Here is a 19,000-nt window from a genome sequence, read left to right as displayed (position 1 = left end):
TTTCCCAGCACCGTTTATTGAAGAGACTATCTTTACTCCATTGGGTGTTTCTGGCTTCTCTGACAAAAATTATCTGCCCTTATACATGAGGTTTTGTAGCTGGGCTCTCTATTTTGTTCCATTGATGTGTGTGTGTGTGTGTGTGTGTGCGTGTGTGTGTGTGTGTGTGTCTGTTTCTCTGCCAATACCATGCTGTTTTGATTATTGTAGCTCTGTAGTATAATTTGAAGATAGGTAGCATGATACCTCCAGCTTCATTATTTTTTCTCATGATTGCCTTGGCTACTCAAGGTCTTTTGTGGTTTCATGCAAATCTGATGATTTATCATTTTATTTATTTTAAAAAATGACATTGGGATTTTGATAGAGATTGTATTAAATCTGTATATTGCTTTGGGTAACATGGCCATTTTAACTGTGTTGATTCTTCCAATTCATGAACACGGGAAATATTTCCATTTTGTTGTGTCTTTTTCAATCTTTTTTAATAATGCTTTGTAATTTTCAATATGTAGGTCTTTCACAGTCTTTCTTAAGTTTATTCCTAAGTATCTTGTTCTTTTGGTTGCAATTGCAAAAGGAATTGTATATTTTCTCTTCTTTTTCTGAAGTTTTGTTGTTAGTATACAGGAAGGCAATGGATTTTTGCACATTGATTTTGTATCCTGAACTTGACTATATTTATTTATTGTTTCTAATAGTTTTTTTGGTGGAGTCTTTAGGGTTTCTATATACAGAATCATGTGGTCTGAAAAAAGTGACAGTTTTACTTCTTCCTTCCCTATTTGTAGGCCTTTTATTTCTTTCTCTTACTTTATTGCTCTGGCTAGGACTCCCAAAACTATATTTAATAAGAATGGTAAAAGTGGACATCCGTGTCTTATTCTTGATCTTAGAGGAAAAGCTCTCAGTTTTTTTCTTACCACCGAGTATGATATTAGCTGAGGGTTTATCATAGATGGCCTTTATTATGTTGAGGTACTTTGCTTCTACTCCTATTTATTGAGTGTTTTAATCATAAATGGATGTTGTATCTTATCAAATGCTTTTTCTGATCAATTAATAAGATCTTACAATGTTTCTCCTTTCTTTTGTTAATGTGATGTGTTACATTGATTGATTTGCATATTTTGAACCACCTTTGTGCTCCTGGAATGAATCCCACTTGTTCATGATGTTTTATTTTTTAAAAAATCTTTATTGTTCAGATTTATTACAGATGTTCCTCTCCCCCCCCCATAGGTCCCCTCCACTGGGTTCCCACCCGACTCCAGGTCTTGCCCCCCTCACTGTCCTCATCTATAGGTGTAAGCTCTTTGTCCAATCTCTTCCTGTACCCCCCACACCCCCTTCCCCCACACCAAGAATTGTCAGTCTGCTCCCTTTCTATGCCCCTGATTCATTTACATTCACCAGTTTCTTCTCTTCATCAGGTTTTTTATTCATTTGATTTTTAGATTCACTTGTTGATAGATATGTATTTGTTGTCACTTTGTTGTTCATAATTATTTTATCTTTACCGTTTTCTTCTTCATCCTCTTCTTAGAGAATACCCTTCAGCTTTTCATATAATACTGGTTTGGTGGTGATGAACTCTTTTATCTTTTTCTTGTCTGTGAAGCTCTTTATCTGATCTTCAATTCTAAATGGTAGCTTTGCTGGGTAGAGTAATCTTGGTTCTAGGTCATTGCTATTCATCCCTTTGAATATTTCTTGCCACTCCCTTCTGGCCTGCATAGTTTCTGTTGAGAAATCAGCTGAAAGTCATATGGGTACTCCCTTGTAAGCAACTACCTGTTTTCTCTTGCTGCTTTTAAGATTCTCTCTTTGTCTTTTGCCCTTGGATTTTAATTATGATGTGTCTTGGTGTGGTCCTCTTTGGATTCCTCTTGTTTGGGGTTCTCTGTGCTTCTTGGACTTTTAAGCCTATTTCTTTCACCAGGTAGGGGAAGTTTTCTGTCATTATTTCTTCAAATAGGTTTTCAATATCTTGCTCTCTCTCTTCTTCTGGTATCCCCATAATTCGGATGTTGCTACATTTGAAGTTGTCCCAGAGGTTCTTATACTATCTTTATATTTTTGGATTCTTTTTTCTTTTCCAGTTGGTTGTTTTTTGCTTCTTCCTATTTCAATTCTTTGACTTGATTCTTGGGATCCTCTAGTCTGCTGTTGGATCTCTGTATATTATTCTTTATTTCAGTCAGTGTATGCTTAATTTCTGATTGGTCCTTTTCCATATCCTTGAGGCTCTCACTAAATTTCTCAGAGGTTTCTAGAAGATTCTTGAGTAACCTTATAACCGTGGTTTTGAACTCTATATGCAGTATTTTGCTTTCATCCATTTCTTTCATCTGTGACTTGTTTCTTTGTCTCTGCATCTTGGCTGTTTCCCTGTGTTTGTTTCTGCGTACTGGGTAGTTAAGTCTCCTTAAGTTGATAGAGTGGCCTTGTGTGGTAGGTGTCCTATATGGCCCAGTGTCTCAGCCTCCCCAGTCACCTGAGGTGGATGTTCTTGGTGCACCCCTTTGTGGGTTGTGTCCACAGTCTTGTTGTATTTAACCCTTTATTGCTGTTGATATCATTGGGAGGAATTGACTTTCAGGCCAACTGGCTGTGATGACCAGCTGTGTCTACACTGGAAGATCTGTTGTGCTGGAGCAGTGGTTCTCAACCCATGGGTTGTGGACAATGAAAATACATCCTGCATATCAAATATTTATATTATGATTCATAATAGTAGCAAAATTACAGTTATGAAGTAACAATGAAAATAATTTTATGGTTGGGGGTCACCACAACATGAGAAACTGTATTAAAGGGTCGCGGCAGTAGGAAGGTTGAGAACCACTGTCTGGAGACACCCTTATGGGGCAGAACTTGCTTCACTGGGGCTCTGGTGCTCACTATTTCTGCCTCTTGAGTGTGTCTCTTATGAATGTGAAGAGTTGTAATCCGGTATGGTCTCACACTGACCACTGGGTACACTGGCTCTTGGATCTCCAAGGATGTGCAAGGTCAGCCACTGTCTGGGGTAGCCCAGCAGGAGCTACAGAAAGATCTGAAGATTCCTCCTCTTTGTATGGAGTTTGGAAGTGCCCAGACGAGGCCAACTGTGAAGCAAGGCCAGTTGCTGCTGCTGGGCCGTGGGCCTTCTTTTGGAAGCTCTAGGGCTCTCTGACCCAGCTGCAGTTTGCCAGGTTTTAGGCACAGAAAGGACAGGCCATTCATATACAAAAGCAGATGCGCACAGCTTGGGTGGGGTTGTAAATTGGGTGGGGCGGGGTCTCTGTAAATCACCAGGGCGGAGCAAACAGCAATGGCTGCCAGTCAGCCCTGCACCAGAGAGGTCCCCGGGTCTCCGCGTCCCACGTCCTGTGCAGGAACAATGATCGCTGCGAGCACCTCTGAGAGAAAGCCACCCTCGCGTTCCTGTCCTGATGCCAGACAGTACAGTTTCTCCCCGTATGTCTCTGGGTCCCCCAGAGTCTCGCCCGGAACTGGAGTTCAGAGCAAGCGGGAGCTTGTATCTCTCTCCTGGTTCAAAGAGCAGCACATCCAGGTGCCAGCACTTTCTGTGCCTCTGCACCTCCTACCAGTCTCAATGCGCTTTCTTCACCTCTCTAGTTGTGGAACTTCCACTCAGCCAGCTTTCCCACAGTTCTGGGTGGTAGATGTTCTGCCTTTTAGTTGTAATTTTGATGTGGTTGTGAGAGGCAGCAAGTATAGGTGTTTACCTATGCTGCCATCTTGGTTCGATGTATAATTTTTTTGACGTAGTATTGTATTCAATTTACTAGTATTTTGTTTAGGATTTTTGCATCTGTATTAATCAGAGATATTGGTCTGTAGCTTTCTATTTTTGTGTTATCTTTGCCAACTTTTGGTATCCGGGTTATATTGGCCTCATAGAAAGTGTTAGGATGTATTGCTTCTTCTTCAATTTTTTGGAAGAGTTTAGGAAAGACAGGTTTTAAATCTTCTTTGAATGCTTGCTAGAATTCACTAGTGAAGCCATCTGGTTTTGGATTTGTATTTTTGGGGAGGTTTTTCATGGTTGTATCAATTTCATCACTGCTGATCAGTCTATTTAGATTATCTAATTCCTCATGATTTAGTCTAGGAAGTTTAATATTTCTAGGAACTTATCCATTCCTCCTAGGTTATTGAATTTGGTGCCATATAGTCTTTCATAATATTCTAGTATTGTTCTTTGTATATCTGTGATGTCTGTGGGGACTTCTCCTCTCTGATTTCTGATTTTATTTACATGGGTCTTTTCCCTTTTTTCCTTAGTGAGTTTAGCCAGGAGTTTGTCAATTTTATTAATCTTTTCAAAGAACCAGCTCTTTGTTTTACTGATTTTTTTGTATAGTCTTTTGGTTCTCTATTTTATTTAATTCTGCTCTAATTTTTATTATTTCCTTTCTTCTGCTGACTTAGGGTTGCTCTTGTTCTTCTTTTTCTTGTTCTTTAGATGTGATGTTAGGTTGTTTACTTGGGATTTCTCTTGTTTCTTGAGATAGGCCTGTAATGATATCAACTTCCTCTTATTACTGCTTTCACTGCATCCCAGAGATTTTGATATGTTGTGTTATTATTCTCATTTGTCTTTCTATATCTTCTGATCTCATCTTTTATGTCTTCTTTGACACAGGCATTTTTAAAAATAGTATGTTATTTAATCTCCACGTATTTGTGGATTTCTTTACTTCCTTTTTGCAGTTGATTTCTAATTTCAAGGCACTGTGGTCAAAGGATATGCTTGGTATAATTTCAATCTTCTTGAATTGGTTGATGCTACTTTTGTGACCCAACATATGGTGTACCCTTGAGAATGTTCCATGTGCACTGGAGAAGAATGTGTAATCTGATGTTCTGGGATGAAAGGTTCTCTAAATGTCAATTATGTCCATTTGGTCTAGTGTTTCATTTAAGGCAGATATTTCATATATATGTTGATTTCAGAGAAGAAGGGAGAGGGAGAGATAGAAACATCAATGATGAGAGAGAATCATTGATTGGCTGACTCCTGCATGTGACCTACTGGGGATTGAGTCCGCAATCCTGACATGTGCCCTTGACTGGAACTGAACCTAGGACCTCTCAGTCTACAGGCCAATGCTCTATCCACTGAGACAAACTAACTAGGGCAAGGCCGATATTTCTTTATTGATTTTCAGTTTGGTTGATCTTTCTAGAGCTGTCAATGGAGTATTAAGTTCCACAACTATGATTGTGTTTTGATCTGTTCTCCCTTTAGTTCTGTGAGTAGTAGTTTTATATATTTCAGTGTTCCCTGGTTGGGTACATATATATTAAGACGTGTTACATTTTCTTGATGTAGTGTCCCCTTTATCATTATAAAGTGTCCATCTTTGTCTCTTGCTATCTTGAAATCTGTTTTGTCAGATATAAGTATGACTATACCTGCTTTTCTGTGGATGTTATTTTCTTTGAGACTCATTTTCCACCCTTTTACTTTGAATCTGCCTTTGTCTTTGCCCCTTAGATGTGTCTCTTATAGGCAGCATATGGTGGGGTTTTGTTTTTTTGATCCATTCTGCTACTCTGTGCCTCTTTATTGTTGAATCCAGACCATTTACATTTAGGGTAGTTACTGATGTATGAAGATTTCCCTATAGCTGTTTTATCTTTTGTTTTCTGGTAGCTATATGCCTCCATTGGTTCTTTTCCTTTATTTTTCTCTCTGTTGTTTTTGTTCAGTGATATTCTATAGTTTTTTTCCTCTGTTTCCCCCTTTTTAAGCTCTGTGTCCTGGTTTGGGGATTTTTATATGTGGTTAACATTAGGTTTATAAAAGATAAACCTGCATTTATACTGTAACTTTTTTTCTTTTGAGTGCATCTGATCTTCATCCCCCTTTGCCAGTTCAGACCTTTATCCCCGCCCCTTTTATGCTTTTGTAGTCACAAATTATCCCTGTTTATGTAGTAAGTTTTTTGGTGATCTTACTCACGATGTTGTGACCTTACGTTCTTTGTTTCAGGTAGAATAACTCCCTTGAGTATTTCCTGCAATGGAAGTTTTCTAGTGATAAAATCCCTCAGCTTCTGTATGGCTGAGGAAATCCTTATTTTTCCTTCATATCTAAAGGATAATTTTGCTGGATATATTATTCATGGCCTGTAATTTATCTCATTCAGATGTTGGAATTGGTCCCACTCTTGTCTGGCTTGTAGAGTTTCTGCTGAGAAGTTGGATGAAATACTGATGGGTTTTTCTTTATATGTCACTTCCTTCTTTCCCCTGGCTGCTTTGAGAATTTTTTCTTTGTCATTAATTTTTAACAGCTTTAATACCAAGTGCCTTGCAGAGGGCCTCTTTGGATTGAGGTAACTAGGTGTTCTCTTTGCTTCTTTCCATAGGTTTGGAAAGTTCTCATCCACTGTTTGTTTGAATAGCCTTTCCATTCCATGCCCCCCTCCTCCTGTCTGCATGCCTATAATTCTAATATTGCCTTTTCTGACGGAGTCAGATAGTTCTCCTAGAGCTCTTTCATTTTTCTTGATGCTCAGGTCTCTCTCTTCTTCCCTCTGTGCCATTTCTAGATTCCTATCTTCGATATCACTAATTCCTCCCTCCATCTGGTTGGCTCTGTTTTCTATGAGCGGTAGTTCACTCTTAATCTCCTTAATGGCATGCTTAATTTCCAGAATTTTTGTGTGTGTTTTTTTTCTTTTAAAGTTTCAATGTCTTTGGTAAGGTACTAGTTTTGTCCATTGATTTGTTTTCTGAGTGCATTTGAATTGCCTGTCTGTATTTTCTCGCATCTCATTGAGTATTTTCAGAATTGCAAACTTGAAATCCCTCATTTACATCACATATTTCCATGTGTTCCAGCTTGCTTTCTGGGGATTTTTCATTTTCTTTCTGATCATCCTTGTTACCATAGTTATTCATGGTACTTCCTGTTCTTCTTTGCCCTAGACATTTGTATCTATGTTAATGAAGAAGTCTTTCTACTGTTTTCCAGTAGATGGCGCGGAATCAAAAGATTTTTATTTCATTATTATTTTTTAAACATTTATGTATGTATGTATGTATGTATTTATTTATTTATTTACCTCTGTGATCTACCTGTCTTGACCTCCAAGACTTGAGTAAGACAGTACAGCCTGCTCTATGGGACTGGGATTTGTTTTGCCCTCAACATAATGGTGACCCTTGACCTCTGTGGTAGAGTTCCACCCCAAGCATTCCTCCTTGGGATCCTTCACAGAGGGAAACAGCGGTTCTACTGCAATAGCTCATGGGTTATAGGTAATATGCTCCCGGGCCTCACTCCAAGGGCAACGGGAGGAGAGTCTGGGGGTCCAAGAGCTCTGTGGTTCCATTTCTTTGTCTGAACACCACCACCTGCCAACTGTGGAGAACCACATGGCAGAACCCAGTGCTCTGTCAGGCAACTCAGACACTGTGTGCTCCCTGGGCACTGGGCCTGCTGGGGTGCCCCTGCAGCTCTCTGTTCCTCCCAGCCAAAGGGAATTCCTGCTACATCCCGCTCCCTCCCTCTCCAGGTCCAGCCATGAGCTTCCAGCTGCAGGGCTGCTTCTCTGGGCCTTCTGCACTTTCCTCCTTTCTCCTCTCTCTGTTTATTCTCGGTTGCTCACCTTTAGATGGTTCAATCCCTAGTTTTCTCTTCAAGGGTCTGTTTTGAGCAGCAATTTCTTTGTTGAATTATAGCTGGTTAACTTGCTATTTCAATGGAAAAGGTCAATCCTCTGAAGTAATTCAGGTCCTTTGTATTTCAATGCAAGTTTTAGAATCAGTTTACAAAGTTTGCGCTTCTGTTGTTAAGTTTATTCATGAGTATGTAATTTTGATACTATTGTAAGTAGAATTATTCTCTTAATTTTATTTTCAGATGGTCTTTGCTAGTGTATACAATTGATTTTTATATGTTGATCTTGTATCTTACAACCCTGCTGACTTTCTCAGTTTGTTCTGCTGGGTCTTGGTAGCTTCCTTAGAATTTTTAATATACAAGATCATGTCATTTGCAAATAGAAATAGTTTTACCTCTTTTCCAATCTGAGTGCACTCTCTTTCTTTTCTGGCCCAATTTCTCTCGCTTAAACATCCAGTGCTCTGTTGAATAGAGTGATGAGAGTGGACGGACATACTTGTCCTGCTCTTGATGCTAAAGGGAGAGCCTTCAGTCTTTCACCATTTAGTATGATATGTTGTGAGCTTTATTGTGGATACCCTTCATCAGGTTGAGGAGGTTCTTTTCTATTAGTAGCTTCTTCTATGTTGGGGTTTTTAAAAGTATGAAAATGTAGATTTTGTCAAATGCTTTCTCTATATCATTTTAAGTAACATATGCTTTAACCTATATTATAGTCATGTTATTGTATCTATAAAAAACATTCATGTCCATCCTTTTGAACTTCATCTCTCAAACTTCTTCTACAGTCATGGTGCCCAGAAGCTGAAATACAGGAGAGCTCCAACTCCAAGACCTAGTCAAGCCAAATCATATCCCCAAAAGCAACCATGCACCCCAATTCTCCCCCCCTCTAACCTCAACTTCCTTCATCCTTCCAAATCACTTTATTGACACCTTTAACACCTGCTCTGCCCTTCTCCCAGCTGGGAAACTTCACTGCATTCTTACAATTGTAACATATGGTTCCAAGAGTTCCCCCTCCCCCCATTCTCTCCCCTCAAGGGATCCAGTATGTTTAGGCCCAGATTTCTGGACTCTTACCTGTGTCAGGAACTAGACCCTACGTAGAGATGATCCCAAACTCAAATCTTTAAAACAAATCTGAAACTAAACCTTCTCCACACTAGCCTGCCCTCCCTGGGGTCCACAACCCCAGCCTCGGCCTTAACCCTCCTTCCTTCTTCTCCAGGTTTCAACAGCATATTAGCCTTCCTCCTCCTCCTCCTGTGCTTAAAGTCAGGTGAGTGCAGGGTGGAAAGAATGAAGAGGGATGAGACTGCCCTTGGGAAGTGGTTTAAAGAGGATCCTGATTCAGGGGATGGGGATAGTGCCTGGTTCTCCTTGAAGTCACCAGCAATTTGTCTCCAGGGGCCCACATGAACTCCGGCCTGTGGCTGTGCCAGCAAGCACCCAGATGTGGGAACCATATGTACAACCCCATGGAGCAATGCTGTCATCATGACACCATCCTGTCCTTCAACCGGACCAACCTCTGTGGCCCTGGCTGCACGTTCTGGCCCTGCTTTGAGCTCTGCTGTCCTGAGTCGTTTGGCCCCCAGAAGAGATTTGTTGTGAGATTGAAGGTCCTAGGCATGAAGTCACGGTGCTCTACCTCTCCCATCTCCAGAGTCTGTCCCAGGTAAGGACCTGCCTCACTCAAGATGACAACAGGACAAGGGGGCTAAGGCAGGGATGGACTCTGGAGGCTGGGGCCCTACTGGATAGGGGTCCCAGTCCTGCATCTCCCCATCCCTCTCCATGTCTGCATCTCTCCCAAACTGCTCAGTCTCCATCTCTTTCATTTTCTGCAGCATATGAGGGACAACCCGGCCATCCTACTGGAACCTTGGAACATCTGGCTAAAAGCACGCACCCTAAGATATGAGAAGAAATGGGTGGATTTCATAGTTTTCAAATGATAAAAACATGTCCTAGATTCTGGTGAGGTTAGATATGTTCTTTCTGAATTTCCTGTGGCAACTTGCTGAGAAATGATTACACAGGAACTTCTCTCTGCTCCTAAAGCCCCCCCTGCCTACAGCAATCAGTGTCTCCTCAGTCAGCCTAAGTGTCCTCTCTCTCCTCTGGCTAAGGATTCTTCTCTCATCAAGGGGACAAGGAGTGAGGGTGGGGAGGTGGATATTCCTCCCGGTGGGGGGAGACGACCCAGCCCCAGAGCCACCTTGTGGTTCCTGCACCTGCAGCTCCTGTGGGAGGTGGGAGGGTGGGAGCTGCCCTGAGGAGCTGGAGCATTGCTGGGTTAAATGATAAACATCTAAATATTTTAAAATAGTATACAATACTCAAACATTGATTGCTAGACACAATTTAATTCGCCTGCTCTTAGTTTTTATTACAGAAGGTCTCTTGTACTTTGTTGAATGTCTATTTTCTTGAAAGGAAGTGTGTTGTTAAATGTCAATCTAAGAAATGTTGGCTGTTTACTTTTTGGTTATCATTGAAAAATTAAGGTTTCTAAGAGTGAAGAATCCTAATATATTTTAAAGAAAAAAGAAATAAATGGTCTGTACAAGTTGCTGAAGGTATGGCAGGGAGAAAGAATATTAGAGTAGAAATACTTAATGGAAGGTCTGAGGCATGGTTATGCATTTTTGAAGGACGTAGAAAGAAGGCTAATTTGAAAGTGTAAAATTTTTGAAGGCTGCATATGTGATGAGAAGGAAACGAGAAATGTTGAAAGAAAGAAATAAGTTCTAAAGTTAACTATTTACAAGAAATATAAAAGGGCCAGTTTACTCTGTTCAAGAAAGTGAGGTTTCAGTCTCCAAGCCTGGCAGGACAAGGTTGCTGGATCCTTCTTAAGCTAAACCAGAATATTCAGCAGCAAAATTTTAAGATAAGAGTGTGCATAATGCCTCAGACCACCATCCAGCCTGCTCTTCAGATTGGCTGGGGCCGGGGGCGGGGGGCAGGATCTGTACTTAACGGGTCAAATGTATAGTTTTGCTTACTTTGCTTTTCAATAAAGGAGCATACTTTAATTACTTGATAGGTTATCTTTTCACAATATAATTAAGGTCTCATATAAACTCATTCATGTGAGAAGCCAATATTTTATGAGCAACTGGTTCTAGTAAAGTCCAAAGTAAAATTTGCATATATATGCAAATGAGCACTAGCCAAAAAGAATGCTATTTAGAAGTAAATTTAAGCTTAAAAAGAAGAAAAAAGAAAAAAAGAAATGTAAAAATCTCTTCCACTACTACTTACCAAGTAAACTAAAAGTTATTATTGAAGCATTAAATCTCACCATTAATGAGACACCATAAGTAAAAAGAAAGTTACTTTTACTTGAGATGTATGCATTGCAGTATTGGCCAACATGTTTCTCTCCTACCTATTTTTCCTGGACAGCAAGTAAGATGGTTGCTCTGCTTTGAAAGAAAGTAAAAGTCTTTAGTGCAGCAATTTAAGGGTTAAAAGTAAAAACAGCAAGGATTAAGGTTCAGTAAAAATAAGAAGTTAAGCCAGTGAGTGGCAGATTATCACCTTGGGAAATTTAAAGTACTAAATTTGGCTGGTCCGAGTGCAGTGTCTTACTTCTTATCCAACCATCCTGGCCCCTGGCCTCAACTGCTCCTTTCCTTCCTTTTCTCTTTTCCCTTGGATAACAGCCCATTCTAACATTACCTCCCACTTTCACTGCAATAAAATCTCAACCACTCATTTGTCACCCCTTATTGGCAGTGCCATGGTGACTACCCTCTCAGCTTGTAGTGCAGAACTAGAAAAAGGAACCTCATACCCTTTAGTCCACCTCTTCTCCTTACACCTATCAGCTTGTCTCCATGATCAGGGATTTTTCTTCTTCTGTGGGGAAAACACATACATCTGTCTCTCCATCAGCTGGACAGGAATCTGCACTCTCATCTTTCACCCAATATAGATGTAGCCCCCAATAATCAGTCTTTACCTGTCCCCGTAACCCATCATGTCTGACACAAAAGAGGAGTCCAGATAATCCCTTTCCTAATAACCCTGGGCATCGCAGCAGGGGTTGGAACTGCCATAGGGACTTAACCACTGCTCTACCTATTTGGAAATCCTGTCTCAGGACCTACAAGAAACCTGTGGATGCCCAGCAAGGGGCAAAACTGGGAAAACAAGAACCTCACCCCCAGGGTAACCTACTCTCCCCTTTCATATCACTAGTGAGGCAACTGAGACCCCTACTCTTTCCCCCCCTAAAAATAACATCTAGATCTCAGTTGTATTTCAGCTCCAGGCCTAGAAAAGCAGCAAAAGTATACAAGTGATGCTGTGGCAGCCTCAGGACCAGCTTTTACCTCCCAAGTCACTCAACAGGACCACTTTCAAGACTTCACCAACCAGTCTCTTGGGAAAATCATGCTGCTGCAACCCTCATCCAGCCTACTACTATCAGAGTCCATTCCCCTGTGATCTTGACGTCCCACCTCAGCAGGAAGCAATTACAGAAGATATGACCTTCATCCTTATTCCATAAACAAAAAGGCTGGAATGTTAGATTTGATCGAGCAATTGAATTGATACCCCTCCCCCTGGGAACTGGCTTTCCAGGTCATTTCACTATGGGTATTCCCTTTGCTCAGACCACATTTCACTTGTAGTGACCACATTTCATTATCTCCCCCTCCAGTTATGCATAAAGAAGTCTCCATCCAGAAAAAAATCCCGCCAAAAGTCCTTTAAAGGCCGCCGACTCCCGTCACTGGGTGCTGGAGCCATTCAGGCTCAGCCACCTGGTGTGTGGATGATGGAATAAATTCGCAATCCCTCCCCATTCTGGCCTTGTGTGTTCCTCCTTCGACAACCTAACATCTATGACTAAAGAGGGAGAAGGATACCGATTGTGAGCGAGTGAATGAGAGAAACAGAGAGTAAGAGGAAGACTCCTGGGCCAGTTTGTTTCCTGCTGAGTGTCTTGGTCACGAGCACCTGGAAGCCCCAGTGAAAGGCTCGGTGCAGAGCATTGTAGGGTCAGCGGCTGATTTGGAACTGGCGGAGCTGTGTGACCACGGGCTTGTCAAATGTAAGCCTGCATTTCCCATCTGAAAACTGGAGATGAATGAGTCATGCAGTGAGCAAATGGGTACAGAGGTCTGCTCGGTGCAGGCACAGTATTAGTGTCGGGGTCAGAGAGAGGCCCGAGTGGCTGTGCGGGACAGGGCCTGCTGTTGTGCTGGTATCAGGCCCTGAGCAGGACAGCACAGTAGTCAGGGCTCCACTCTGGGCACAAACACATCGTGGGTTCAAATCCCAGCTCTGTCACATTCTGCAGGGTGGTCCAGGTGAATTGGGGCCAGTTACTGTAGCCTCTAAGTGCCTCATTTCCCCAGCTGAAAAGTGGGGACCCTGCAATTCCTAAACTCATGGGGTAGTCAAGATGATTAAAAGGCTGGATGCATATAAAGGGCTGAGAAGAGACACAGGACCTGATAGGGGGGACCTATACTCTGATAGAGCACCTGAATTAATCTGAAAAATATTTTAAATCTTAGAATACATATACTTATGTGAATAGGGGGTTTTAAGTTTCTTATATGTGAATAGGGGGTTAAGTTTTCCTTAAGTTTCCTTTTCAAGGCCTGTGTGAAGTGATTAAGGAGGTGACTCAGCTGTGAATCCAGCAAGCAGAACCACTAAGCAGGGTTAGTCCCAGATTCTCAACAGTGGGGAGTCACTTCCATGGGGGAAAGGCCTACAGTGTTGGTACCTGACTCACTGTCAGCATCAGCCTCCCTCTGGCGTCTTTTTGGAGCACTTTGGCATTGGGTGGCAGAGTCAGCTGGTCTTGGCCACGTGCCAGCATGGAAGGAAGTCCTCAGGGCACAGTGCCTGCAAATAGGCGGGAGCAGGGGACATCCCCGCTCTCCCGGGTGCTGCTCTGGGGCCATTCAGAGGCTACACTCAGGACCAACCCAGGCTGCGGGGGTGATGGAGGAGGGCCTCTGGCAGCTGTGGTCACACATGGAATCTGGCTGTTGGACCTTCAGCCTGCCTCCCCCCAGTTTATTCAAGTCCAGCAGAGAAATAAGTCAAATGGAAATCTCCATTGCCTTCCTCCTCCTTATTCCCCTTTCTACATCAATAGCTTCTAGTCCTGAGCTTTCAGACAAGAGGAAGGACTTCAGCTGCACATAGATTTTGGTGACAAGCAACACAGGGACAGGTGTGAGGTCTTAATTAGAAAGTTAGATGTTGATGTTCCTTCTATCCCTTGTCTCTCTGTTTGTTATATGTTCACAAAATATTCTTGCCCTATCCGGTTTGGCTCAGTGGATAGAGCATTGGTCACAGACTGAAGGGTCCTGGTTTCAACTCCTGGTCAGGGCACATGCTCAGGTTGTGTGCTTAATCCCCAGAAGGAGTAGTGCAGGAGGCAGCTGATCAATGATTCTCTCTCATCATCAATGTTTCTATCTCTCTCTCTTCCTCTCTGAAATCAATAAAAATATTTTTAAAAATATATATTCTTACCCCTGGCTGGGATATGCCAACGTTCCAGGTTTGATCCCCTGTCAGGGCACATACAAGAATCAGCCAATGAATACATACATAGTGGAATAACAAATCAATGTTTCTCTCTGTCTCTCTATCAAAACAATAAATAACATTAAAAAGAAGAAAAATATTCTTAAGTGCCTATTATGTGCCTGGCATTGTTTTAAGCACAAGGAAACCAGGAAATAAGACAGACAAGATGCCTGCTCTTATGGAACCCCCTCTCAAGTTTGAAAGAAAAAAAAAACATGCATGTAAAGGGTCCCGGGTTCGATTCCAGTCAAGGACATGTACCTTGGTTGTGGGCACATCCACAGTAGGAGGTGTGCAGGAGGCAGCTGATTGATGTTTCTCTCCCATCGATGTTTCTAACTGTCTATCCCTCTCCCTTCTTCTCTGTAAAAAATCAATAAAATATATTATATATTTATAAAAAAAGAATATCCCGCATGTATGTGAAAAGTCATGTTAATTGTACACACTGACTCTGGAGATAATCTTGGGCGCCACCCAGTGGCCATCTCGGTGTTTCCAAAGTCCATTCGAGTGGATTAAACATCTGGCCTTTCCCCACCCAATTCTTCCTCAGTTATTTAAGCCACGAGGATCTCCTTTATTAATTCCGTAGGGAGGCATCCAAAAAAAGCGTGTTTCCTCTCAGAAGGTGAATAATCTCACCAGGGGTCTGGGGCCTCAAAGTGGGACCTGAGGATATAATCTCAAAGTCTGGAAACAACTTGAATTTCTCAAGTGGTTGGGGATGAGGCTTCTAGTTTGGCATAGTTAGTAACCGCTTTATGTCCCTGAGGTCCCTCTGAGTTCTTTATATCACATCCCTCGGTTTTAATAATGGCAATTTGCTGGGGTAATAACAGTGCTTCCAAAATTCCTACTGTTTGGGGTCCATTGTTGATTGGGGTACCAGATGCTGTCAAATAGCCTCTGTTTCCCTAACAGTGATGGCGAACCTTTTGAGCTCGGCGTGTCAGCATTTTGAAAAACCCTAACTTAACTCTGGTGCCGTGTCACCTATAGAAATTTTTTGACATTTGCAACCACAGTAAAACAAAGATTTATATTTTAGATATTTATTTTATATATTTAAATGCCATTAAACAAAGAAAAATCAACCAAAAAAATGAGTTCGCGTGTCACCTCTGACATGCGTGTCATAGGTTCGCCATCACTGCAACACATCCAAGTCCTATTCTACCCCAAAGGCCTGGGGCTGTCAGTACAGATGGTAACCTGCACTCCTGCTGCTCTTATGCAGAGTGAGAGGCCCCTTGTGGCCCTTTGCTGCCATTGCCTTAAGAATGTACCCAAGAACAAAGTTGGAGGAATCACAATACCCAGATATCGAGTTATACTACAAAGCCATTTCAATCAAAACAGCCTGGTACTGGCACAAGAACAGGCATATAGATCAATGGAACAGAACAGAGATCCCGGAAATTGACCCAACTCATTACATTCAATTAATATTTGACAAAGGAGGCAAGAACATACAGTGGAGTCAAGACAGTCTCTTCACTAAGTATTGTTGGGAAAATTGGACAGATACACGCAAAAAAATGAAACTAGACCACCAACTTAACCATACACAACAATAAACTCAAAATGAATAAAAGACTTAAATGTAAGTTGTGAAATTATAAAAATCCTACAAGAAACCATAGGCAGCAAAATCCCAGACATCTCTTGTAGCAATATGTTTGCAGATACATCTCTTAAGGCAAAAGAAACTAAGGAGAAGATAAACACATGGGACTACATTATGATAAAAAGTTTCTGCACAGCAAAAGAAAACATCAGCAAAATGAAAAGGGAACCCACTGTATGAGAGAACATATGGTAATGATACATCTGATAAAGGATAATATCTAAAATATGTAAGGGACTCATACAACTTAACAAAAGGAAGACAAACAATCAAGTTAAAAAATGGGCAAAGGGCCCCAGTCGGTTTGGATCAGTGGATAGAGCGTCAGCCTGTGGACTGAAGGGTCCTGGGTTCAATTCCGGTCAAGGGCACATACCTGGGTTGTGGGCTCGATCCCCAGTAAGGGGTGTGCGAGAGGCAGCCAGTGTATGATTCTCTCTTATCATTGATGTTTCTATCGTTCTCTCCTCTCCCTGAAATCAATAGAAATATATTCTGAAAAAAATGGGCAAAACACCGAAATAGACACTTTTCCAAAGTGGACATACAGATGGCCAAGAAGCATATGAAAACATGCTTAAAATCACTAACCATCAGAGAGATGCAAATGAAAAGACAATGAGGTATCACCTCACACCTGTCAGAATGGCTACCATCAACAGATCAACAAATGACAAGTGGTGACAAAGGTGTGGAGAAAAGGGAACCCTAGTGCACTGCTGGTGGGAATGCAGACTGGTGCAGCCATTATGGAAAACAGGATAGAGTTTCCTAAAAAAAAATTTAATATGGAACTGCCATATGACTCAGTGATCCCACTTCTAGGAATATATCCTATGAAATCAGAAACACCAATCAGAAAGACTATATGCATCTCCAGCAAATTGCACAGCAGCACAAGTTATAACAGCTAACATTTGGAAACAGCCCAAGTGTCCATCAGTAGATGAGTGAATAAAAAAGCTGTGGTACATTTACACCATGGAATACTATGCAGCAGTTAAAAAGAAAAAAGAAAAAAAAAGAAGCATCTCTTACCCTTTGAGACAGCATGAAGGGACCTGGAGAGTATCATGCTAAGTGAAATAAGCCAGTCAGAGAAAGACAAGTATCACATGATCTCACTCATATGTAGAATCTAATGAACAAAATAGACTGATGAACAAAATAGACCCAGAGATACAGAAGCATGGAACAGACTGGAATCTCAGAGGGAAGGCAGGGGTGGGTGAGTAGGAAGAGATCAACTGAAGAACTTGTATGCATATTTGCATAACCCATGGACATAGAAAATCGGGTGGTGAAGGCCTGGAGCAGTGGGTGGGGTGGGCTAGAAGGGGTCAATGGGGGGAAAACAGGGGCATATATAATACTTTCAACAATAAAGATTTTTTTTTTAAAAAAAGAATGTACTCTGGGTCAAGAAGTGAGCTGTCAGAACTGTCAGAACAGAAGATGAGATCATCCACATGCAGGATTAAAGTGGAGTTTCCTGGAAATTATATGTCCCTCAAATTTATATTTAGGGTGTGCAAGAAGGGGGCAGGGGCCTCAGTGAGTCTTGGGGCATAAAATCTAGATATATTGCTGATTTTCCCAGGTGAAGGCATGTAAGTACTGGGAATCTTTATGGACAGGAATAGAAAAAAAAAGCTGAACACAAATTGATGACGGTGAGATATCAAGTCTGGGCTTGATGACTTATTGATGGAGCTCAGATCGTGGACTAGCCAATATCCTTCTCCATTTGGCTTTTTAGTGCCCAGAATGGGAGTGTTGCATGGACTGGAAGTGGGAAATAGGAGTTTGTCATCTCATAAATCTTGGATCCTGGGCTGAGCCTCTCAAATAGCTCCAGTTTTAAATGATATTGGCGAATCTTGGGAAGTGGACATAAAGAGTAAAGGCCCTTATTCTACCTTAAGGAGCTTTGCATCCCTTGTATGTTCAATATCTGTGAAGTTCGTTGACCACTAGAAGGAAGGTTATTGTTTTGCAGCTTATTTAAGTCCTTAGGCAGAAGGGTGCTACGCTTTCTCTGATTTCTCCATCCTCAGTGGGAATCAGGGGGAGTCTGAGATGCGGGAAGTTCCTCGGGGATGGTGGTCGATCTCTTTGGCTTTTTCAAATCAAAGGGAAGCACCTGCAGGTCCAACCCATTGGCTCCATTGCTATATGTCGGAGAATCCTGGGAGTGTGCTCCCAGAGCAACTAGATTGTTTGGTAAATTGTGTCCTTTCCTTTTTTGGGGACAGAAGAGTCCTTGGTGATGTCATGAAATTTGGACCTGACCAAGGTTCAAGTGTTATTTCTTCTGTCAGTGTCACTTGGGAATGGGTGGCAGCTGCCCCTGGGCTTCATCTGCTGGAGATGGGGGCCCAGTGATTCTCAGGGTTACAGGGCATTGAGGGGCTGGGACTTCCACCAGCGGAGGGTATTCCGGGGGGGAAGGATGCAGGGGAGAGCTGGGAGAAGAACATGGCGTCTCTGTGGGGTTTACTCGGCCAGGAACATATTTCTGTAGACAGCTTAAAGCCTTGACAGTTGAGTGAGGTTTGAATTATTTTGCTGTTTTCCAGCTTCTTCACAGCAGGTGAAATAAGCAGCCTATTGCTTGTCCCTGACTTTTGTGCCTTTCTGCCTTAAGGATCCCTGAGGGGGAGTGGTTTGGGGCTATCCCAGGATCCCCAATGGACATTGTTATCAAGAATGTCTTTAATGCCCTGGCCAGTGTCGCTTAGTAGTTAGGGCATCAATCTGTGCACCTAAGGATCTTGGATTCGATTCTTAGTCAAGGGCATGTACCTAGATTGCTGGTTCAATCCTCCCCAGCCCCAATTGGGACTCATTCCTATTCATATTGACCTCTCTCTCTCTCTCTCTCTCTCTCTCTCTCTCTCTCTCTCTCTCGTTAATCCTCACCCGAGGATATTTTCCCATTGATTTTTAGGGTGAGTGGAAGACAGAGGGAAAGACAGAGGGAAACATGGATGTGAGCAAAACACAACTGGTTGCCTTCCGCAGGAGCCTAACCAGCGCCCAGGGCCAGGTAGGAGCCGACAACCAAGCCTTTGACTGGGATCAAACCCGGGACCCTTTGGTCCGCAGGCCAATGCTCTATCCACTGAGCCAAACTGGGTAGG

General features: G+C 42.1%; 1 long non-coding RNA gene across 4 annotated transcripts in view; it reads left to right on the top strand.

Moving 5' to 3' along the window:
• LOC106694832 overlaps positions 1-12,473 on the top strand; it is a 47,203-nt gene extending 34,730 nt beyond the window's left edge. For all 4 annotated transcript variants that reach the window (XR_002826848.1, XR_002826846.1, XR_002826847.1 and 1 more), the window contains 3 exons: positions 8,880-8,930; positions 9,059-9,329; positions 9,502-12,473. This is a non-coding gene — a long non-coding RNA (uncharacterized LOC106694832). The remainder of the gene's footprint in view (positions 1-8,879; positions 8,931-9,058; positions 9,330-9,501) is intronic.
• The last annotated feature ends 6,527 nt before the right edge of the window (positions 12,474-19,000 follow it).

Source organism: Myotis lucifugus, unplaced genomic scaffold (genome assembly GCF_000147115.1).
Source record: "Myotis lucifugus unplaced genomic scaffold, Myoluc2.0 scaffold_659, whole genome shotgun sequence".
Classification (NCBI taxonomy): Eukaryota; Metazoa; Chordata; class Mammalia; order Chiroptera; family Vespertilionidae; genus Myotis; species Myotis lucifugus.
This window is presented reverse-complemented; position numbering and strand designations above follow the sequence as displayed.